Genomic DNA, 26,123 nt, shown 5'->3' on the forward strand with positions numbered 1-26,123 from the left:
TCGGGGGAAAATACGGACTTGGTTAGGAAATTGGCTGTGCGAAAGGCGACAGAGAGTAGGGATAATGGGTAAGTATTCACATTGGCAGGATGTGACTAGTGGAGTCCCGCAGGGATCTGTCTTGGGGCCTCAATTATTCACAATATTTATTGACGACTTAGATGAAGGCATAGAAAGTCTCATATCTAAGCTTGCTGATGACACAAAGATTGGTGGCATTGTAAGCAGTGTAGATGAAAACATAAAATTACAAAGCGATATTGATAGATTAGGTGAATGGGCAAAACTGTGGCAGATGGAATTCAATGTAAACAAATGTGAGGTCATGCACTTTGAATCAAAAAAGGATAGAACAGGGTACTTTCTAAATGGTAAAAAGTTAAAAACAGTGGATGTCCAAAGGGACTTAGGGGTTCAGGTACAAACATCATTGAAGTGTCATGAACAGGTGCAGAAAATAATCAGTAAGGCTAATGGAATGCTGGCCTTCATATCTGGAGGACTGGAGTACAAGGGGGCAGAAGCTATGCTGCAGCTATACAAAACCCTGGTTAGACCGCACCTGGAGTACTGTGAGCAGTTCTGGGCACCGCACCTTCGGAAGGACATATTGGCCGTGGAGGGAGTGCAGCATAGGTTTACTAGAATGAAACCCGGACTTCAAGGATTAAGTTATGAGGAGAGATTACACAAATTGGGGTTGTATTCTCTAGAGTTTCGAAGGTTAAGGGGTGATCTGATCGAAGTTTATAAGATCTTAAGGGGAACTGATAGGGTGGATAGAGAGAAACTATTTTCATTGGTTGGGGATTCTAGGAGTATGGGGCACAGTCTAAAAATTGGAGCCAGACCTTTCAGGAGTGAGATTAGAAAACATTTCTACACACAAAAGTTGGTAGAAGTTTGGAAATCTCTTCCGCAAACGGCAATTGATACTAGCTCAATTGCTAAATTTAAATGTGAGATGGATAGCTTTTTGGCAACCAAAGGTATTAAGGGATATGGGCCAAAGGCAGGTATATGGAGCTAGATCTCAGATCAGCCATGATCTTATCAAATGGCGGAGCAGGCACGAGGGGCTGAATGGCCTACTTCTGTACCTATGTTCCTACCTGTTTCCATCACTGAAACATTGCTTCTGTGCTAATCTCATCCCCACTACAGCTGAAACTCTCTTCCACCCCTTTGTCACCTCCATACTCGACTTTTCCAATATCCTCTTCTCTGGGCTCTGAAGCTTCATCCTACATAAACTCCAATCCATCCAGGACTCTGCCATCCACATCCTAACCCACACAAAACCCTATTCAATCTATCACCCCAATCCCTGTTGACCTGTACTGGCTCCTTGTTTCTCAGCACATCAACTTCAAAATTCTCATCCACTTCAAATCTGCTACCACACTAACAAAATCAATGAGAATCAAAAATATCACAAGGTGGGTTCACTGTAAAACAAATGGAGCACCTTTCACCTGACCCCCTAAAATTTCCTGTTCTTGGTTTCTCACACTCTAAACTAAATTGCATTCAAAACATCAAATACTTGGAACTCTTCCCCTTGGATCAGAAAGACAAAAGACAAAATGATCAGCGCAGAACTCATCAAATGCCATGATTAGCTAATGTAAATAATTGTGAGAACAGTTCCCAGGATGAATAAAAATAGATTACATTACATAACTACTTATCTGCTTATTCAGCTATCCTTTTCCAACTTGATTGGAACAGAGAGCTCTCAATTGTAAAAAGAATTGCTGCATTTTAAAATTCCTAATGCTAATCTCAGAACAGCTCTCGAAACATTTCTTCTGTCCATTGTTGTACATTGTCCCCACTCCATGATGGCCAGTGCAAAGCAACCATATCTCCTGATCTGAATCAACTCTAGCGTTGAATCTCCTAGTAGATAGAGTCGCTCGCCTTGTGGTAGCTAACTCATGACACTGTCAAGTTGCAGATTAAACAAGTTCGTATCTTCAGAGGGAAGGAAAGTGTTGGGGCATATATACTGATGATGTTAGCAAAGCATTCAGTGGTAGATATTCTTAAAGCTATAATACGTCCTGATACCACAGCAAGGCATTCGTTCATGGATAGTAATGACTTTTTAACTGATAAACCCACTCCGTGTTCACAGTGGCTTTTGGCTTTCACCTTCCCAAACAAAGGTACAACACATCGTGAGTAAAGAACCTGCATTATCTAGTCTGGTCTTGATTGATGTCAAGTTTCGCCAGCTCTCGGTCAAGGATGGCAGTCTTGCTAGGATCTCTAACAAATTTGAGATAATTTGACATACCAGTGCACAATGTCCTCATTTTCCAACAAGCAAGTTTTAAAATAGTTGTTTTTCCGCCATGAATAGTGGATTGGAACAAGGAATTGGGGCAAGCAGTTATAGGATCTTAAAGGTATATATATCTTTGATTCGATCCAATGATTAGTAAGAAGTCATAGAGAAGTGAGATTATTATAAAACTATTTTTTGGGCATATCAAGGACAGTTTACAAGCAAATCATTTATACGACTTTGTGTGGGAAGTGGAGCTCAAAACCTTGGTGTGAACAGGGTCCCTTAGACTTGGGAGTTGGTCAACACATCATTCATTCTTTCTTCGCCGGTGTCTTCTTCTCTCTATCCTGGAACCCCCCCCTCCCCCGATCCTTATACTCTTTATCTCCCTTTCACATGTGTACCATGCACCTTAATCAGAAAGGGACAGGCCAAAACTCTTTTCATGTGTCCTGCACAACCCCTAGTTCAAAGGGAATAGGCTGAAACTTTCTGGACAATTGTCCCATCCAATCCACTCAAATTGAGCTACCTACCTGATGTTTGTTCCACAACAGCCTTTAATTTGCTCACTCAATTCCCTCTTGTGTACGCATCTATTGTCCAATAACTGTTCATGTTTGGGCCTGCTAGCCTACTTACTTATTAAATCAGTCCCAGATTCCTTCAATGATTAAATCAGTCCCAGAAAAATAAGAGGCAAAAGCTTGCCTTAGGACCAAAGCCCCCTCTTGCCCATAAGAACTGGGACCAAAGGCTTGGAAGGCCAAGCCATTTGAAAGCCAACATAGCTGCAGGAATTGCTGGTGGGCAGAGCTGAGTTGCAGTGCCAACTACCTAACGCTTTCTCCGCAGCGGATTTGGTACAGGATTTCTCCCCTAGCCTTTGTTCAACTAATAACTAGCTGCAGGGCAGTTGCACCTTTTTTAAAATCGAGGTTGGGTCCGCTATGTCCACAGTACTTGGCCCCAATCCGACCCCATTCTCCTGCCAACTCACAGCCCGCTTCCCAATCCTGCAATCTCTGACTCGTCGCCCAGCACCTGGACCCGCTCTCTCTACACGTCGCCCGACTCATGTTTCCACATTCCCCAACACAATACCCGGCTCCTGGCCCCGCTCTCTTGGCAATTCACAACCCACTCACCACCCAACACCCAGCTCTGACCCCCCTGCACATTGACCTGGCATCCAGCCCCACACTCCACCAAAATCTCCATGTAAACATTTAGAATAGAAAAACCCTCTTTAACCATGCAAACACTTTCCTCATCTGGCACAAATTTAGTTACAGACCTCCAACAACTGGTAGTGCAAAAGCACTACGGCAAAGACAACATGAGCTCTGCACCCGCTGAGGACTGTACGTTACCAATACCTTTTCCAAGGCCCACACTGCCGGAACGGTTCATGGAGACACCCCAGATCTAGACACTGGCACTGACTAGATTTAATTATCATCCATAGAAAGCATCTACAGATATTCTTCATACTTGCAGTTTTCACAGTGCAGATTGCAACACAGACCATGCAGTTGTATGCTGCAAAATAAAGCTTTCACTAAGGAGATTCTATCATACCTTAGCTGTTGCCCATGTATTAATATCAGAAACACAAAAGACCAAAGATGGTGTCTCCAATTTACTGCGAATCTGGAAGAAGCGGTGTTATTGATTCCACCTCCCCTGAATGCTGATGCAGGGGAATCGCTCAGAACCAATATATATTTACAGCTGCCATTTAGCTTACAGTGAAAAACTGTGCAAGATAAAGATTGGTTTACAGCACACTTAGTGGAAATGGTCCCAGTTATTGAAGCAAAATGCATAGCATATCTCCACCTCAGAATAAACCCCTCTCCTGAGATATGTGTTAATCTCAGAGTGGCTGAAAGGAAATTGCACCAGCAAAGAAATGTGCTCAATCAAATTGTCTAGGTCTATGCAAGAAGATACAAACGTCCTTTGAAAATGGTGACCTACGGAGCAATAGGTCTTTCAATCAGGAAGATTGTACCATCAAATTCCGCAATGGAAACATCATCATTGACAGGGATAAGTTGGTGCAACACTGGGTAGAATACTATCATGAACTTTATTCACATGAAACTATTGCTTCTGAAGCAGTAAGAAATGTGATCCCCAGGCTTCAGGCCATCGAGGAGCTTGATATAGAGCCACCTATAAATGAGCTTGAAAAGGCAAACACCTCCCCAGCATCAGAAAAGGCTGCAGGGAAAAGATGGAATTCCAGCTGAAGTATTGAAACAAAGTTTTACAACTTTCAAAATAAATATATTCCACTGAGGAAAAAAGGGTGTAAAAGAAATGACAGCCATCCGTGGCTAAGTAAAGAAATCAAGGATAGTATCCGACTAAAAACAAGGACATATAAGGTAGCCAAACTTAGTGGGAGGATAGAAGATTGGGAATTCTTCAAAAGACAGCAAAAAGTAACTAAAGGATTGATTAAGAAAGGGAAGTTAGATTATGAAAAGAAATTAGCAAAAAATATAAAAACAGATAGCAAGAGTTTCTATAGTTATATAAAAAGAAAAAGGGTGGCTAAGGCAAACATAGGTCCCTTAGAGGATGAGACCGGGAAATTAATGGTGGGAAACATGGAGATGGCAAAAATGCTGAACAAATATTTTGTTTCAGTCTTTACAGTAGAGGACACTAAGAATATCCCAACACTGGACAAACAGGGGACTCTCGGGGGGGAGGAGCTAAATACGATTAAAATCACTCAGGAGATGGTACTCAGTAAAATAATGGGACTCAAGGCGGATAAATCCCCTGGACCTGATGGCTTCCATCCTAGGGTCTTGAGGGAAGTGGCAGTAGGGATTGTGGATGCTTTGGTGATAGTTTTCCAAAATTCCCTGGACTCAGGAGAGGTCCCGGCAGATTGGAAAACTGCTAATGTAACACCGTTATTTAAAAAGGGTAGTAGGCAGAAGGCTGGAAATTATAGGCCAGTTAGCTTAACATCTGTGGTGGGGTAAAATTTTGGAGTCTATTATTAAGGAGACAGTAACGGAACATTTAGATAAGCATAATTTAATAGGACAAAGTCAGCATGGCTTTATGAAGGGGAAGTCATGTCTGACAAATTTGCTTGAGTTCTTCGAGGATATAACGTATAGGGTGGATAAAGGGGAACCAGTGGACATAGTGTATTTAGACTTCCAGAAGGCATTCGACAAGGTGCCACATAAAAGATTATTACTTAAGATAAAAAATCACGGGATTGGGGGTAATATTCTGGCATGGGTGGAGGATTGGTTATCGAACAGGAAGCAGAGAGTTGGGATAAATGGTTCATTTTCGGACTGGCAACCAGTAACCAGTGGTGTTCCACAGGGGTCGGTGCTGGGTCCCCAACTCTTTACAATCTATATTAACGATTTGGAGGAGGGGACCGAGTGCAACATATCAAAATTTGCAGATGATACAAAGATGGGAGGGAAAGTAGAGAGTGAGGAGGACATAAAAAACCTGCAAGGGGATATAGACAGGCTGGGTGAGTGGGCGGAGATTTGGCAGATGCAATATAATATTGGAAAATGTGAGGTTATGCACTTTGGCAGGAAAAATCAGAGAGCATGTTTTTTTCTTAATGGCGAGAGACTGGAAAGTACTGCAGTACAAAGGGATCTGGGGGTCCTAGTGCAAGAAAATCAAAAAGTTGGTATGCAGGTGCAGCAGGTGATCAAGAAAGCCAACGGAATGTTGGCTTTTATTGCTAGGGGGATAGAATATAAAAACAAGGAGGTATTGCTGCAGTTATATAAGGTATTGGTGAGACCGCACCTGGAATACTGCATACAGTTTTGGTCTCCATACTTAAGAAAAGACATACTTGCTCTCGAGGCAGTACAAAGAAGGTTCACTCAGTTAATCCCGGGGATGAGGGGGCGGACATATGAGGAGAGGTTGAGTAGATTGGGACTCTACTCATTGGAGTTCAGAAGAATGAGAGGCGATCTTATTGAAACATATAAGATTGTGAAGGGTCTTGATCGGGTGGATGCAGTAAGGATGTTCCCAAAGATGGGTGAAACTAGAACTAGGGGGCATAATCTTAGAATAAGGGGCTGCTCTTTCAAAACTGAGATGAGGAGAAACTTCTTCACTCAGAGGGTGGTAGGTCTGTGGAATTTGCTGCCCCAGGAAGCTGTGGAAGCTACATCATTAGATAAATTTAAAACAGAAATAGACAGTTTCCTAGAAGTAAAGGGAATTAGGGGTTATGGGGAGCGGGCAGGAAATTGGACATGAAGCTGAGTTCGGATCGGTCAATGCCCTGTGGGTGGCGGAGAGGGCCCAGGGGCTATGTGGTCGGGTCCTGCTCCGACTTCTTGTGTTCTTTAGATTTGTGGTTGGGATCAGATCAGCCATGATCTTATTGAATGGCGGAGCAGGCTCGAGGGGCCGATTGGCCTACTCCTGCTCCAATTTCTTATGTTCTTATGTTCTTATGACAGGCTGCACTTAAATATCTGCACAATGTCTTGCTTGATAGTTGGATAGAAGAAGTGGTACCACAAGACATGAAGAATACCAACATGATTCTGTTGTACCAAAATAAAGGTGATTGCAACAACTATAGGGGAATTTCTCTCTATGGTGTTGCTGGGAAGCCATTCGCACGGGTCATTCTTCAAAGATTGCAAATGTTTGCTGAACATAGAAACATAGAAAATAGGAGCAACAGTAGGCCAATCGGCCCTTCAGACCTGCTCCGCCATTCAAAATTCTAACTCAGTGCCCTGTTCGTGTTGATCCAGAGAATAGGTGTGGCCTCCATGCTGTTGGGTCAACTATCAACATGGTTTTTGTACCCTGGAAACTGGAAGAAAAGTGTCAGGAGCAGGACAAATCTCTTTACATGGCCGTTTTAGATCTTAAAAAAGCTTTTCACCTGGTCAACAGACAGGGCCTTTTACAATTGCTGGAGACAATTGGCTGCCCTCCCAGTCCTCCTTCCATAATGGCATGAAGGCTACAATCCAGTACAATGGTAATCAAGCTGACAGTTTGAAATCCATTGTTGTGTCAATCAGGGATGTGTTTTGGCACCAATAGTCTTCGGTATATTTTCCTCTCTGCTGCTTCATTACGCTTTCTCGTCTAGTTCTGAAGGTATATTACTCCATACAAGATCAGATGGAAAACTCTTTAGTAATTGCAAGCCGAAGAACAAAAAGTAAAATCAAAGCATCTGTTGATAGGAAAACTTATTTTCGCCAATAATGGAATGCTCATTGCACACAAGGAAGTGGAATTTAACCAACTTTGCAATAGGTTTTTGCTAGCTTGTGATCAATATGGTCGAACCATCAGTCCAAAGAAGGCAGTGACCATGGCACAAATTGTGTTGACTACACCAGAATTTTCAATAGTTATCAACATGCTAGAAGTTGTACACAAGTTCTGCTACCTTGGATCAAGTGTTGGATATCTAGATAATGAGCTAAACTCCCGCATTGGAAAAACACATTCTGCCAATTGACTAAACGAATGCGGATTAATAGGAAATTAACATTGAACACCAAGATACAGGTCTACTAAATGGTACAGCAAGATCTGGACCACCTATAGCAGACATGAGAGAAGGTTAAACTTCTTCCACACCCATTATCTCTGCCATAGTCTAAACATCAAATAGGAAGACAAAGTTCCTGATACCAAAGTACTTGATGAAGCTACATTGCCAAGTCTAATAACCTTACTCAAGCACAGGCTTACTCATCTATATTGGATGGAAGATGGGTATAGTCTAAAGGATCATTTGTATGGATAACTTGCAGATGCCTCAAGGCTGCTGGGTCAGAGAATCATAGAAATTAATGGCACAGAAGGAAGCCATTCAGTCCATTTTGACTGTGCCAGCCAAAGAGGAGCCATCCAGCCTAATTCCACTTTCCAGTTCTTGGACCGTAGCCTTGTAGGTTGTGGCACTTCAAATGCATATCCAAGTATTTTTTAAATCCGATAAGGGTTTCTGCCTCTACCACCCTTTGAGTTCCAGACCCGCACCAACCTCTGGGTGAAAAAATTTCTCCTCAACTCCCCTCTATTCCTTCTACCAATTACTTTAATTCAATGCCCCCTGGTTATTGACCTCTCTGCTAAGGGAAATGGGTCCTTCCTATTCACTCTATCTAGGCCCCTCATAATTTTATACACCTCAATTAAATCTCCCCTTAGCCTCCTCTGTTCCGAAGAAAACAACCCAGCCCATCCAATCTTTCCTCATAGCTAAAATTCTCCAGTCCTGGCAACATCCATGTAAATCTCCTCTGTACCCTCTCTAGAGCATGCACATCTTTCCTGTAATGTGGTGACCAGAACTGTGCACAGTACTCTAGATGTAGTCTAACTAGTTTTTTATACAGTTCTAGCATAAACTCCCTGCTCTTACATTATAGAATCATAGAATCATAGAATCGTTACAGCACAGAAGGAGGCCATTCGGCCGATCGAGCCTGTGCCGACTCATTGTAAGAGCAATCCATTTAGTTCAATTCACGCAGTCTTTCCCTGTAGCCGTGCAAATTTTTTCCCTTCAAATATTTATCCAATTACTTTTTGAAAGCAATGATTGAATCTGTGTCCACCACCCTTTCAGGCAGCGCATTCCAGATCATAACTACTCACTGCGTAAAAAAGTTTTTCCTCATGTCACTTTTGGTTCTTTTGCCAATCCCTTAAATCTATGTCTTCTGGTTCTCGATTCTTCCACCAATGGGAACAGTTTCTCTTTACTTACTTTATCTAAATCCATCATGATTTTGAACACTTCTAACATATCCCCTCTCAACCTTCTCTGCTCTAAGCCAAGTTCCGCACCCATGAGAATGGCCTCAACCGGGATCTTGGGTTCATATCACGCTACACATAACCCCACCAGCGGGGAAAAAAAAGTTAGCTGTTTTTAATACAACTGGACTCTCTCTCTCTGCCTTTCAGGTCTCTTTCTCTCTCTGTCTGTGTAATCTGACCCATTGTGTATTCAGTATACTGGGATGTAATGTTTTCCGTGGCTAACCTGTCTGAACACCAACGACACCTTTGATTACTGTGATTGTCTCCCAGCCTAATATATGCGATGCGATTTTAGAACCCTTCACTCACTCACCTGACAAAGGAGGTAAGCTCCGAAAGCTTGTGATTTTCAAATAAAACTGTTGGACTATAACCTGGTCTTGTAAGATTCCTTACTAAGGAGAACAATCCCAGCTTCTCCAATCTATCCACATAACTCAAGTCCCTCATCCCTGGAACCATTTTAGTAATTTTTTTCTGCGCCCCCTCTAAGATCTTCCTATCCCTCCTAAAGTGTGGTGCCTAGAATTGGACACAATACTCCAGTTGTGGCCAAACCAGTGTTTTATAAGGGTTCAACATAACTTCCTTGCTTTTGTACTCTATGCTCCTATTTATATACCCAGGATCCCGTATGCTTTTTTAACCACTTTCTCAACCTGTCCGGACACCTTCAAAGATCTGTGCACATATACTCCCAGGCCTCTCTGTTCCTGCACTCCCTTTAGAATTGTACCATTTAGTTTATATTGCCTCTCCTCATTCTTCCTACCAAAATGTATCACTTCACACTTCTTTGCGTTAAATTTCATCTGCCATGTGTCTGCCCATTCCACCAGCCTGTCTGTGACCTCCTGAAATCCATCACTATCCTCCTCACTGTTTACTACACTCCCAAGTTTTGTATCATCTGCAAATTTTGAAATTGTGTCCTGTACACTCAAGTCCAAGTCATTAATATATATCAAAAAAAGCGGTGGTCCTAGTACTGACCCCTAGGAAACACCACTGTATACCTTCCTCCAGTCCGAAAAACAACCGTTTACCACTACTCTCTGTTTCCTGTCACTTGGCCAATTTTGTATCCTTGCTGCCACCCTTTTTAGTCCATAGTCTTCAATTTTGCTGACAAGTCTTATCAAACGTCATCTGAAGGTCCATATACACAACATCAACTGCATTGCTCTCATCAACCCTCTCTGTTACCTCCTCAAAAATCACAATAAAGTTAGTTAAACACGATTTGCCTTTAACAAATTCATGCTGGCTTTCCTTTATTAATCCACACTTGGCCAAGTGACTATTAATTTTGTCCTGGATCATCGTTTCTTAAAGCTTCCCCCCACCGAGGTTAAACTGACTGGCTTGTAGTTGCCGGGTTTATCCTTACACCCTATTTTGAACAAGGGTGTTAAATTTGCAATTCTCCAGTCCTCTGGCACCAACCCCATATCTAAGAAGGATTGGAAGATTATGTTCAGCACCTCTGCAAATTCCACCCTTACTTCCCTTAGCAACCTTGGATGCATCCCATCCGGACCAGGTGATTATATACTTAAACCTCCTCTTTATCAATGTTCACCCCATCCAATATCTCAACTACCTCCCCTTTTACTGTGACTTTGGCAGCATCTTTTTCCTTGGTGTTCCAAATGCAAGTACTCATTTGGTACCTCAGCCATACTCTCTGCCTCCATGCGTAGATCTCCTTTTTGGTTCCCACTCTGCCCCATTCCTCCTCTTACCACCCATTTACTATTTATATGCCTATGGAAGACTTTTGGATTCCCTTTTATGTTAGCTGCCATTCTATTCTCATTCATTTTTCACTTCCCCTCTGTACTTTCTATATTCAGCCTGGTTCTCACTTGTATTATCAACCTGACATCTGTCATACGCCCCCTTTTTCTGCTTCCTGTCACTCTCTATCTCTTTCCTCATCCAGGGAGCCCCGGCTTTGGTTGCCCTACCTTTTTGCCTCGTGGGAATATACTTAGACTGTACCTGACCAATCTCCATTGTTCGATTACAGGTTTGCCTGCCAACCTTTGATTCCAATTTACCTGGGCCAGATCCGCTCTCAACCCACCGAAATTGGCTCTCCTCCAATTAAGTATTTTTATTCTAGATTGCTCCTTGTCCTTTTCCGTAGTTAATCTAAACCTATGATACTATGATCACTGTTCCCTAAATGTTCCCCCACTGAAACTTGCTCCACTTGACCCACTTCATTCCCCAGAACCAGATCCAGCAATGCCTCCTTTCTCGTTGGGCTGGAAACATACTGATCAAGAAAGTTCTCCTGAACACACTTCAGAAATTCCTCCCCCTCTTTGCCCTTTACACTATTACTATCCCCGTCTATATTTGGATAGTTGAATAGAATATTCTATGCCTCGGCTAATAAAGGAAAGTATCCCGTACGCTTTCTTAACTACCTTATCTACCTGTTCTGCTACCTTCAGGGATCTGTGCACATGCACTCCAAGGTCCCTCTGTTCCTCTACACCTCTAAGTATCCTCCCATTTATTGTGTATTCCCTTGCCTTGTTTGCCTTCCCCATATGCATTACCTCACACTTCTCTGGATTGAATTCCATTTGCCAATTTTGTGCCCACCTGGCCAGTCCATTGATATCTTCCTGCTGTCGATAGCTTTATTTCTTACTATCAACCACACGGCCAACTTTTGTATCATCTGCAAACTTCTTAATCATGCCCCCTACATTTAAGTCTAAATCATTGATATATTCCACAAAAAGCAATGGACCTAGTACTGAGCCCTGCGGAACCCCACTGGAAATAGCCTTCCGGTCACAAAAACACCTGTCGACCATTACGCTTTGCTTCCTGCCACTGAGCCAATTCTGGATCCAACTTGCCACTTTCCCTCGGATGCCATGGGCTTTTACTTTTCTGACCAGTCTGCCATGTGGGACCTTGTCAAAAGCCTTGCTAAAATCGATGTACACTACATCAAATGTGCTACCCTCATCGACCCTCCTTGTTACCTCCTCAAAAAATTCAATCAGTTAGTCAGACACGACCTTCCCTTAACAAATCCATGCTGACTGTCCTTGATTAATCCGTGCCTTTCTAAGTGACGGTTTATCCTGTCCCTCAGAATTTTTTCCAATAATTTGCCCCAGGTTAGGCTGACTAGCTTGTAATTACTCGGTCTATCCCTTTCTGCCTTTTTAAACAATAGTACAACATGAGCAGTCCTCCAGTCCTCCAGTACCACACCTGTAGGCTGAGAGGATTGGAAAATGATGGTCAGGGCCTCCGCTATTCCCTTCCTTGCTCCTCCTAACAGCCTGGGATACATTTCATCCGGGCTTGGCAATTTATCTACTTTCTAGGATGCTAAACCCCTTAATATTTTCTCTCTCACTATTTTTATTCCATCCAATATTTCACCTTCATCCTCCTTAAGTAGGTTGACCTATGCTCAGGTTTAAAGACGTTTGCAAGAAGGACTTGAAAACTTTTAACATCAAAATCACAGGCTGGGACGACATGACTAACAACAAACCATACTGCAGAGCTGCATAGGTTTGGGGAGCCAAAGAGGCTAAAGAGAGGTAGCTGAGAGAGAGGAAAGAGAAGAGAGAAAGGAGGAAAGCACATCAGGCCTCAAGAATTAATGCTGCTTGGGCTTCATCATCTGGCCCAGTGATTTATGCCTGCACCATCTGTGGTAGGACTGTCACTTGAGGATTGGACTCTTCATCCTTGAACAATGTTGCAGCATAGCAAGGTAACTAAACTGTTTTGGTGCTTACAACATCGTCTTTCGAGACGGATGGTTGCCATCCAATCTCCACTGTGCCAGTGTTGCACTTCCATTTTATGATAATACAGTAATTAACTTAGATTACAAGATGTAGGCATTGGCCTTCAAGACCACATAGTGAGTTATCAGATGAGCAACAAAGGGAATTATGAGACTATCATGTAATCTAAGTTAGTTTTAATAAAGATATCAAATAAATCACTATACTTATGATTGGGCCAAGACTGCGAATAATGCAGTCTATATCCCTCAGTGCACTGAGATTACCTCCTGTCATAATGTTAGGTCCGTTCATTAATATATTAGCATGGCACTCTTGATACACAGCCCCTAGCATTTTGTGGAGATCAAGAGGTGGGTTATCTATTACCAGCAACTGTTAAAGCTGTTTTGCTGAAGAAGGGGAAAAATAGCTGCAAGACCAAGTGTGAGAAGAGTGCCATTTCAAGAAGCAGTTTTAGAAGTCAACCTCCAGGAACTGTTAGCCAGAAGGTGGTCCTTTTTGATGATGAAGGGCATCCCACAGTGAAGAGCAGCAGATGGAGGTGGTAAAATGGGTCAATACAGTTTCACCTATCCAGAGATCATAGAAAAATGTGTGCAAGACATACACAGGCTGGAAAAGGCTGTCAAGGTGAGTGGCTTTGCTACATTTTACAATGTTGCCTTATAACCAATGGTCACAAAACTTCACAGTGTAGCGTCATCAATTGAAAATGACGAGCACTCTGGTAACTGTTCACCTACTTCCCAAATGCATTGGCATGCTGATATTTTTCCTGCCCATTCTGTATTGTTGCCATGCCGGTGTATTTGCCTTGTGGGCTGCAAAATATGGTAAGATACAAAGAGCAAGTATATTGCCAGTACAAGCTACGTACAAGCTGTATGTTGAGAGACTCTTAAGATAGGAGCTGAGGTGCATACTTGGATGACGCACACCTCATCTTTTTAATTGCAACGTGTGTTCTTTTCCTACCTACTTGCAAATGATGACCAAACATAATAGGAACCAACAACTGCAGATAGGAGGGGACACAGCAAGCATGACCCCCCGCCCCCCCCACCGGGTTTGGATGCAATTGTGGGAGAGGGGGATGGAAGTCAGTCCCCAGTGCTGTTCCCCCACCCCCCGCACCCCAGATCAAGGTTGGTGCTATGCCTTGTTTGTTATTTTTCCCGAACTCACTCATTCATTCATTGAAACATGGGCACCGTGAAAGTGGTTTGCAGTATTATGGAGTAAGGGCTTCTAACCTATTTTTAGAATCAATAAACCTAGTGTGCACTTAGTGCGAAGGCCCTCTGCATCACAGGTGCTTCCCCACCAGATTTCTCTGTGCTATTTGCTACGGATGTCAAGCATCACACTATCTGCTTTTATATTCCCATTCCAAGTGTCTCCCAATTTATTATCAATTGATGTCAGACAATGAAAGCCTCTGTGTAGCAGACCTCCGAATACTAGAAACTGGATCAAGACTGTGTACAGTTCTGGTCTCCATATTACAAAAAGGATATAGAAGCACTGGAGAAGGTGCACAAAAATTTACAAGGAAGATACCAGGACTAAAAGATTATAACTATCAGGAAAGACTGAACAGGATGGGGCTCTTTTCTCTAGAAAAGAGAAGGCTGAGGAGTGACTTAAAGAGATCTTTAAAATTAAGAAGGGTTTGATAGGGTAGATATGAAGAAAATATTTCCACTTGTGGAGGAATCCAAAACTAGAGGTCATAAATATAAGATAGTCACTAATAAAAATAAGGAATTCAGGAGAATCTTCTTTATCCAGAGAGTGGTTAGTAGGTGGAACCTGCTACCACATGGAGTAGATGAGATGAATAGCATCGATCCATTTAAGGGTGAAGGGATTCGCAAAATTTCACATGCCCCCACCGAAGATTTATTGGAGTTATTAAAGAAACCCTGGTGTGACTGTGTTTTAAAAAAATCCAGGGCCTCTCAAAATGGCTGCGGTCAGACACATGGCCAAAGGCCTGCAGCATTTGAAATTGAATTCTCTGACAGCTTGGCAGGCTCCGTGTTTAATACGTCTGCAAACACCTTTCCACAAGAGCAGACAGGGCTCTTTGAACAATGCAGTGAGGCAAGCACAGTTGCATTCATGCCCTGAGGCAAGCCATCAACGTTGCCTGCTTAGACAATCAAAGTTCGAGCAGGAGAAATCCCAGGACTAAGGTGACCCATTAAGGAACATTCGGAACAATGGAAAGCAGTTATGGAACCGATCAGTACAGGTACCGGCCATTAATGTAAATGGGCCAAGATCGGGGCCCTCTTGTCTTACGTTTTTGCGCCCAAATCTGACAATGGAGCAAACTGATGAGGCATGAAAATAGCCTATTACCAGGAGGGTATAACTGGGGCGTCCCAGAACCTCTCTCTCTCTTCGCCTCGGCCCGGCGTCCTGCTTGCCTGCTAGCAACCAAGAAGGAAGGCCGTCCAGTAAACATCGCAACCACGTGTCAAAGGCAGCAGCAGGACACAGGGGCCAGGCCTTTTCATCTGTTTCATCGGTGAGCATTATTCTTTTCTGGCCGTCACAAGACAACTTAGCTAGGTGTAAGGGTGGGAGTTAAAGGGGTATTGCTAAAATTGTGATTTTAGAATTTTCCCTCTATGTGTCCGTTTCTTCCACCCCGTTAAGTGTAAGACTGTATTGCATCCATAGCGATTCCTTTTATCTTCTGTATAATACTGTTTACCTTGTAGTTTTAGTTTTCTTATTAATAAACATTGGTTTTCCTTGCACCAATCCGCTGGTCTGTTTGTCTGTCCTTATTACCGTTCGATAAGTCCTGAGCTCAGAATCAGGAAGGGGAAAGCGATTTGAAACCGCACAGCAGGCAGGGAAGCTCAGGAAAACATAACTGGTTGACCTACAATAAGCCCCGGAAACAAAACCCCTTACAGGGGAAGCTAGATAAGTACATGAGGGAGAAAGGAACAGAAGATTATGTTGACATAGTTAGATAAAGTAGGATGGGAGGAGGCTCAGGTGGAGCATAAGCACTGGCATAGATCAGTTGGGCCAAATGGCCTGTCTCTGTGCTGTAATTTCTATGTAATTCTATGTAGAAAAAGCTTTTCACTTGGGACACCTAAGAACTAATTATACAACAGATGCTGGGCACCTTACTTTCGGAAGGATGTCAAGGCTTTGGAGAGGGTACAGAAAACATTCACCATGATACCAGGGGTGAAAGAGTTTATTTATGAAGAGAAATTGGGTCTATTTTCATTTGAGCTGAGAATGTTCAGAGGAGATCTGATAGTGGTGTTCAAAATATGAAGGGATTTGATAAGATAAATTGGGAAAAATTATTTCCTGTAGGTCAGTAACTGGATGGCATAAAGTTAAGATCATCACCAAAAGGAAAAGGGAGAGGTTAGGGCATTATATTTTTTACTCAGAGGGTATTAGGACATAGAATGCCCTACCAGAAACAGTGGTGGAAGCAAAATCCATACTGGTTTTCAAAATGGAAGTGGAGAAATATTTTAAAAAGATAAATTTAAATGGCTATTTGGCAAGGGGAAACCTCTCCTGTGGCTGGAGTTATACATAGCACAAAGGAAGATGGTAGTGGTTGTTGGAGGCCAATCATCTCAGCCCCAGGACATTGCTGCAGGAGTTCCTCAGGGTAGTGTCCTAGGCCCAACCATCTTCAGCTGCTTCATCAATGACCTTCCCTCCATCATAAGGTAATGAAGCTGTTCATGCCCGCTTGCAGCAAGACCTGGACAACATCCAGGCTTGGGCTGATAAGTGGCAAGTAACATTCACGCCAGACAAGTGCCAGGTAATGACCATCGCCAACAAGAGAGAGTCCAACCACCTCCACTTGACATTCAACGGCATTACTATCACCAAATCCCCCACCATCAACATCCTGGGGGTCACCATTGACCAGAAATTTAAATGGACCAGCCATATAAATACTATGGCTACAAGGGCAGGTCAGAGGCTGGGTATTCTGCGGCGAGTGACTCACCTCCTGACTCTCCAAAGCCTTTCCACCATCTACAAGGCACAAGTCAGGAGTGTGATGGAATACTCTCTACTTGCCTGGATGAGTGCAGCTCCAACAACACTCAAGAAGTTTGACACATCCAGGACAAAGCAGCCCGCTTGATTAGCACCCCATCCACCACCCTAAACATTCACTCCCTTCACTACCGGCGCACTGTGGCTGCAGTGTGTACCATCCACAAGATTCACTGCAGCAACTCGACAAGGCTTTTTCGACAGCACCTCCCAAACCTGCAACCTCTACCACCTAGAAGGACAAGGGCACCAGGCACATGGGAACAACACCACCTGCACGTTCCCCTCCAAGTAACACACCATCCCGACTTGGAAATATATCACCGTTCCTTCATCGTCGCTAGGTCAAAATCCTGGAACTCCCTACCTAACAGCACTGTGGGAGAACCTTCACCACACGGACTGCAGCGATTCAAGAAGGCAGCTCACCACCACCTTCTCAAGGGCAATTAGGGATGGGCAATAAATGCTGGCCTCGCCAGCGATGCCCACATCTCATGAACGAAAAAAAGAGGTTAAGAGCATAGGACAAGTGGATAGCTTTCAGCTCTTTTAGCCAGTGTTATGGGCGGAATGGCCTCCTTATATGCTGCAAAACTTTATGATTGCTTGTTTCATCTACTCAGGTAAATTTAGGATTATAAGCTCTTGATAACTGATTTAATATGTAATGTTATGATGCAAAGTGAAATGGCTAGTCACTGTTTAACTTACAAAGTCAGATGAGGTTTTTTTTTCCCTCGTCAATCCTGAAGAGTTGACTCCTTGCTAGGGGATGGTTTTATGGATATCAGTTGCCCTCCATTACACCTGAGATGCTCCCAAATTTGTGTATGTGGAATGCAGCACAAGACCATAGATCAGAATTGTGTTTTGCACTCTGCCCAGCAAGAGCTGAGCTCAGCTCACTTCCACTCAAATTTTATTTGGGAAATTTTAATGTTGAGAGAAGCCAACATCATACTTGGCTTTCGGCTAACATTAAAAGTTAAGGTTGAAAAGATTCCCATGCACTTCAAATGACTACACCTGCAGTGGGCCCAAGCAATGTGACATTACTTCCATGCTCGCATTTTTGAGTTATACCATTGATTTTGTATTGATCTGCATTGAAAATGCTTCACTTTGATGCAAAAGTGGTAGCAGAACTGGCCCATTGATGACAATAAGGGAGAAAAATTTTATATCATCAGTCTGGGCTGCTTCGACGTTCCAGAGGTGAAAAAGCAGCGTTTTAATCCACTGCACCATCCAGTCCTCTGAAGTTTTTTTGTAATAATTTAAAGAATGATTTCAGCTGTCATTAAAAGGAAACAGTCCTTTAGTATTACCTGGCAGTCTTCAGAGCATTAATTTTTATCTCCAGCCTTCCTGTTTTTCCTTTTTTGAAGTTTGTGAGTTCTCTGCTTTGGCAATGATTTGTGATTGTATAACCTGTTAGATTTATGGTACTTGGCTGCAGTTCTGCATTGATGTTAATGAGACATTAACATGTCTTGCACATCATTTTAAAAGTTATTGTGGTTAATCGACAATTGACAATTAGGGTAGAACAATGCACAATCATTTGAGAGTGCTGCTCGTGTTTTTCTGTGAATCAAGCTTCAACATCAATGCTATTTGCTCAAAATACATATCTAATACTATAGCAAATTATCAGAAATGAAGTGGGACTTGGTATCAAGTTGCTTACATAGAAATTTAGATTTGGGAGTAGATTTGCTTCTACAATGCATGACAATTACTGGGCACTGTGTTAATACAAATTTGCCACAGGCAAATAATTACTCACACGTTCAAAGGAAAAAGCTGCAATTTTTCAAATGATTTAGACTGAAGTTGATTTTTTTATAGATACATTTTTATTTTTGCTTTTAAAGGTATACACTTTCCTCTGAAGAAATGCAGTCTTTCCTCTCCCCTTTCCCCATTTTTTTATCCATTTCTCCAATGCTCACAGGCACACATCTCCTGTGTCTGATTACGCAGGATAAGCAACTTCCTCCCAGTTCACCACCAGTGCCTCTCCTAGGCAGGTCTAACAAGCTGTGAAAGATATTCATTCCTCCTCCAGCAATACCTGTTGAAAGTTTGATGCCCTTGAGCAGAAACATGGCTGGGCTCATTAACTCAGCAGATAAGGGAATCCATAAGGTCTTAATGCTCATGCATGTAACAGGGTAACTTTGACTTTGGATGATAGTGTAAAACAAACGATAACGATAGCCGCCCATTATACATTTCTCCTGAAAATCAAGAGAGATGTATAACAGGCAGATGAATCGATATCACCAGTTTTACACTATTGTCGAAAGTCAAAATCACCCCCAACATTACCACACTGCCCTTTATAGACAGAATTTGTAACCAGAGCTGGAAATGATGATTATTAGAATTGGATAGTTGTACTTGAAAACAAACATAATGGCCCAGATTTTGCTGGAGTGGGGCATCTCGCAGGTGCCCTGTTAGTTAGACTTCTTCCCTCGCCCTTCAGCATGATTTTTTTTTTCCCTGGAAGTTGCTGGATGTGTGAGCTGATAACAGCATGGCGAGGGCAACGAGGCATCTGGGACCCTAGTGAATGATGGGACCAACAGTCTATCTCCTTAACCAATGAGAATTAAGGATTGAGAAAGGAACAGAAGAACAACAAAGAAGGAAATAGGATAAATTAGAGTGGGTGAGTTAGAGTCAAATCAGGTGCAGAAAGAGAAATAAAGTGAGGGAAAGAAAGATTGGGTTAAGAGAGAGAGAAAAATGGCCAGAAAGGAAAAGTAAGAGAAATACTTAAAATTTTAAAATTTTAAATTTTAAAAATCTGTAAGAAGGATTTACTTCATACTTAACAGTTTAAATTACTCCCTTTCTGGGCCAGAGAGGTTGATTGGTATTGCACTAACAATTATCACATTGTTAAATAGGTACTTATGCTATTAAGTACGAGCCCAAACTTTCCGCGGCGAGTTTAATTCGAGTTTAATGTGCAAATCCAGCAAGTTCTTAAAAATAACGGTGAGGTTGAGGGCAAGCTGCCATTTTCACGAGGCGAAATCATCCAGCAACTTGTGGCGATTCGCACTTCATGGGGTATCTCTTCCTCACCACAAGTTGCTGTACAATTTATACATTAATAACGGCAAACGCCATTACACTCGCTGTTATTTTGTCTGCAAATTTTGGTCCATTTAATTTCATCTGCATGCAGTTAACCAGGTACAGTGACCCTTTTAATTAGCTCTGATTAAACAGATGAAGTGTAACTACTATTTTTGTTCCATTTAGATTTTGCACAATCATCTTCCATTTTCATACAAATGAGAATACATGGAAGAACTCAATATAATCTTTTCATCAATGCAAAACTACCATTGAGACAGGTTAACAATTGATCCTTTAGAATGTACAGAATAGGTTGATAACAACCTAATTTTAATGGCATTTATTTCTTAGAATCAGATGAGAGGGATATTTTGCTTGTCATTACAATGTTCCCAAAATGAGGCTTCTATTGTATTCATCAATTTTGGAGGAAGTGGCATAAGTACAGAAAATTCAATGTGAAGCACATGAAATAATTGATTGTGTACACACATGGCAAATACTTTAGTGCAGAGTTTTTTTTCATTTCCAGTCAGGTGGGACATCAAGCTTCTTCACAAGACCAAAGTATAATTATTCTAAAATAAAAAAGAAAATGCTGGAAATTTCAGCAGGTCAGGCAGCATCTGGCGAGTGAGAAACAGAGTTAATGTTTCAGGTCAGTGACCTTTTATCATCAACCTAAAACATTACTTCTGAAATTGTTTCTCTCTCGACAGAAGCTGCCTGACCTGCTGAGTATTTCCAGCATCTTCTGTTTTAATTTTCAGATTTCCAGCATCTGCAGTATTCTGATTTTAGTATAATTATTCTAAATAGGAATGAAAGGATCTGATATAATTACCACCCCCGAGGTTTCCATATGGGAAGTTGATCATGTGTCTAACTGTTTCCCAGGTTGGGATGGGATGGAGGGGAAGGCATAGATGTAGCAGCTAGCCAGTGTATTAAAAACAATTTGTCTGGTGGGTTACAGATGCACTGTTTTCAATATTGGGTCTGCTATGTGGCAGACTGATCCACAGCTTTCTTCTGTATATTAGCTAGTATTGTATGCCAGTAGCTTTTGAGAAAAAGAGAGGTGTGCGTCTGTGTGTGTATGAGAGAGCGAGAGAGAGAGCGCGCAAAAACTTCTAAAGATTTCAAACTGATTCTCCTTGATTCCTTGACAAATTTAAAATAAATCAGAGACTATTTATCCTTCCAGGTAAATCAATGATTACCATAAGACCTTGTGTTGCACACATCACTTGATTTCTAGCCTCTATGTTCCAATGTTAGCCTTCATTATATAACTCCAAATATCCATATTAACTCTCAGGAGGCCTGGAGCTGGCAGCTAAAAAGCAGGAGGTCAGGTTTTTGAACTTAGAAGTAGTTTGAAAGAGAGTTAATTGTTAGAGGATGGGGTAATTGTGTGTGTTCTTACTTATAATTTACTCCTCAAATTAATAGAGTTCGCAACATTGATGTCAGATGTCACAGATTTATTAAGCATACAATAATTAAACATACACTTAACAGCAAAACCTTGCGAGTTTTAGCCGGAGAATGCAAACGCGTTACAGTTCCAAGGTTGCTATACAGTTTGAACATATGTTAATCGAATTCTAAAGTAACTATCCCAACAATCACTTTTTATATCTTTTTCTCACCCATTCCACATGACAATTTGCATGTTTCACATTTTGTATCATTCAACACTGATTTGATTATGTTCTGTCCTTGCAGCCACTGATTCATAACTCCCTTTACTTGACTACACTCCCTGACTTTCCAGGCTATAGGCTGTGATCTTTCTTGGGCAGGTGCTTACTTTAAGAAGGCTAGTAGGTCTCCCTTCTAATGAATGAACAAAGGGAGCCTTTCTGCCTGTCCTGTATCTGTGCTGTATCCTTTCTTACCCATTTCTCCTATTAACTTTTCTCATTAAGCAGGTTGTTACAACTTTGGAATTGCTGTATACTTCTAACTATTTTAAAATATTACAATTTGAGAATCATACAACCTTACTTTCTTATCTTATTGATAGTTTCACTGTTGTTACTATTCTACCAAGTGCAACTTCTAATTATAAATCTGTGTCATTCTATATCAATCTCCTGTTTTTGGAAAGATGATGTATTTGCAGATGTTACCTTCTGCAGAACTTCTTATCAAACAATAAAAGTTCTATGCAACATATACTGGAATGTCTTTTAATTAGATTTATTGTCTAAACTGACCATTGCTTTAAGGTTAGTCTTAATTTAACAGTTCAGTGGTCACTGCATTTAAATTGACTTATACTTCCTCATTTAACAGGCAAAAGCTAAAGGTCACTATTATTACAATATAAAGAGAAATCAATAGCAGTATAACATTAGCAGACCTCAAGACAGTCTGATTAACCCTTTACTTACAGTAATGCCAAAAACAAGTAAATTAACCAACGAAAGGGGTGTCTAATATCTAACTATACGATGTGACCCGAAAGGTGTGGGGTGGGGGGGATTGGGTGAAGTAATAGTAGGGTCTGAACTGGATATTGTGTCTTTCACATGTATCCTCATGTGCGGTTCTTCAATCTTTTTGAAGGCAGACTGAGAAACACTCAATGCATGATTTCAGGACGAAAAGTGAGATTGAGCTAATTGAATGGAATTTGCTTCATTACTCTGTATATTCACTTACTAACTGTAAAATAAAGAAGTTTAATAATTTGTACGTGGCCACGTCCTATTGAGTGTTTCCCTGTTAGCCTTCAAAAAAATTAGAGAAGCGCATGTGGGGACACGTGAAAGACACAATATCCAGTTCAGACACTACAGTTACTCCACACCACCACCCCCCTAACAAGTCACACTATCACATAGTTATATATATTAAACAATATGGGCTACCCCTAAGCGTAAGATCCTTGGTCCATTTATGGAAGTGACTAGCTATGCTGTACCTGAGTGAATATCTAAAATAGACTCTAACCTTGTCACATGCATGTTCTTCCGAACCTTCTGCTCCACCATTTGTGATAGAACTTTCAACCACAGCCTCTGAATTCTAGATCAAAAGCAAATTACTGCGGATGCTGGAAATCTGAAATAAAAAAACAGAAAATGCTGGAAAAGCTCAGCAAGTGAGGCAGCATCTGCGGAGAAAGAAATAGAGTTAATGTTTCAGGTCGAAGACCTTTCATCAGAACTGGAAGATGTTAAAGAGTTAAAGTTTTTAAGCAGGTACAGAGCCAGGGAAAGGGGAGGGGAGGGAGGGGAGGGGAGGAAAGAACAAAAGGGAAGGTCTGTGATAAGGTAAAGGGCACGAGTGATTAAATGGCAAAAGGGATGATGGTGCGAGGCAAGAAAGGTGGTAATGGAACAGGAGAAGAAACAAAAGATCAATCTAGAATAGGTGTAAATGGCAACAGCAGAACCATTACCAGCACTTGCTATCTGAGAAAATGGGAGCAGTGGTTATGATCTGAAGTTATTGAAATCAATGTTGAGTCCGGAAGGTTGTAAAGTGCCTAAATGAAAGATGAGGTGCTGTTCCTCGAGCTTACGTTGAGCTTCATTGGAATGGTGTAAGAGGCCAAGGACAGAGAGGTCAGAGTGGGAGTGGGACAGGGAATTAAAATCGCAAGCGACCGGCAGGTCAGGGTCACGATTGCGGACAGAGCAGAGGTGTTCAGCAAAGCGATCACCCAATCTGCGTTTGGTCTCCCCATTGTAGAGGAGACCGCATCATGAGCAGTGAATACAGTATACTAAATTGAAAGAAGTACAAGTAAACTGCTGTTTTACCTGTTTGGGGCCCTGGACAGTGGGAAGGGAGGAGGTATAAGGGCAGGTGTTGCATCTCCTGGGCTCGCATGGGAAGGCTTCGTAGGGAGGAGAGCAGGTGTCGGGGGTGATGGAAGAGTGGACCAGGGTATCACAGAGAGACCAGTTCCTTCGGAATGCTGAAAGGGGAGGGGAGGGGAAGATGTGTTTGGTGGTGGGATCTCGCTGTAGGTGGCAGAAATGGCGGAGGATGATACGTTGAATGTGGAGGCCAGTGGGGTGGAAGGTGAGGACAAGGGGGAACCTATCATGGTTCTGGGAGGGAAAGGAAGGGGTGAGGGCAGAAGTGCAGGAAATGGACACGGTCGAGAGGCCTGTCAACTACAGTGGAGGGGAATCCTCGGTTGAGGAAAAAGACATATCGGAAGCACTGGCATGGAAGGTGGCATCATCGGAATAGATGCGGGGTGTGAGGAAGTGTAATCAAGGTAGCTGTGGGAGTCAGCGGGCTTATAATAGATATTAGTTGACAGCCTATTCCCGAAATGGAGATAGAGAAGTCGAGGAAAAGAAGGGAAGAGTCGGAGATGGACCATGCAAAGGCGATAAAATTGGAAGCAAAGTTGATGAAATTTTCCAGTTCGGAGTGAAAGTAGGAAGCAGCACCAATACAGTCATCAATGTATTGGAAAAAGAGGTGAGGGAGGAGACCTGAGTAGAACTGGAACAAGGAATGTTCCATGCATCACACAAAAAGGCGGGCATAGCGGGGACCCATACGGGTTCCCTTGGCGACACCTTTTACTTGGAGGAAGTGAGTGAGGTCAAAGGAGAAGTTGTTCAACATAAGAACAAGTTCAGCCAGGCGGAGGAGGATGGTGGTGGATGGGGACTCGTTGGGCCTCCGTTCAAGGAAGAAACAGAGGGCCCGCAGGCCATCCTGGTGAGGGATGGAGGTATAGAGGGACTGGACTTCCATAGTGAAAAGGAGACAGTTAGGGCTGGGGAACTTGAAACTGTTAAATGAGTCGTGGGTGTAGGTCAGAAGAGAGTGGATAAGGGGAGAAAAGATAGAGTCGAGATTGGAGGAAATAAGTTCTATGGGGCGAGAACAGCCTGAAACGATGGGTCTCCCAGGGCAGTCCTGTTTGTTGATCTTGTGGAGGAGGTAGAAGCGGGCTGTGCGAGGTTGGGGGACTATGAGGCTGGAGGCCGTGGGGGGAGGATCTCCAGAGGAGATGAGATTAGTGATGGTCTGGGAAACTATGGCTTGATGTTCGGCGGTGGGGTCCAATGGGAGGTAGGAGGAGGTGTCAGAGAGTTGGCGTTCAGCCTCCACAAGGTAGAGGTATGTTCACCACACAACAGCAATGCTGCCCTTGTCAGCAGGTTTAGTGACAATGTCAGGGTTGGACCTGAGAGAACGGAGTACTGCAAGTTCAAGCTGCAAGCCCCTTCACCTCCTCCCTTCCTACCGTCCAGGGCCCCAAACACTCCTTCCAGGTGAAACAGTGGTTTAATTGTACTTCTTTCAATTTAGTATACTGTATCCGCTGCTTGCAATGTGGTCTCCTCTACATGGGGAGACCAAACGCAGATTGGGCGATCACTTTGCTGAACACCTCCGCTCTGTCCGCAAGCATGACCCTGAGCTTCCGGTCACTTGCCATTTTAATTCCCCTTCCCACTCCCACTCTGACCTCTCTGTCCTTTGTCTCTTATACCATTCCAATGAAGCTCAACATAAGCAGCAGCACCTCATCTTTTGTTTAGGCATTTTATAACCTTGTGGACTCAACATTGATTTCAATAAGTTCAGATCATAGCCACTGCTCCCATTTTTTTTGGACAGCAAGTGCTGTTGCCATTCGCAGCTCCTCTAGACCAATCTTTTGTTTCTTAACTTGTCCCATTATCACCTTCCTTGCCTTGCACCACATCCCTTTTGTCATTTAATCACTCCTGCCCTCCACCTTACCAAAGACCTTCCCTTTTGTTCTTTCCTCCCCTCCCCTCCATCCCCCCTTAACCTGTCTCTGTACTTGCTTAAAAACTTTAACTCTTCAACATCTTCCAGTTCTGACGAAAGGTCTTCGACCTGAATCGTTAACTCTATTTCTTTCTCCACAGATGCTGCCTCACTTGCTGAGCTTTTCCAGCATTTTCTGTTTTTATCTTTGAATTCTAGATTTCTCTTTGAAAATCACTTATCCTCATTCCCTCTCTTCCTTCTTCAAAAGCCTCCTCCTAAACTTACCATTTTGA

The sequence above is a fragment of the Heptranchias perlo genome, chromosome 6 (genome assembly GCF_035084215.1).
Source record: "Heptranchias perlo isolate sHepPer1 chromosome 6, sHepPer1.hap1, whole genome shotgun sequence".
Taxonomy (NCBI): Eukaryota; Metazoa; Chordata; class Chondrichthyes; order Hexanchiformes; family Hexanchidae; genus Heptranchias; species Heptranchias perlo.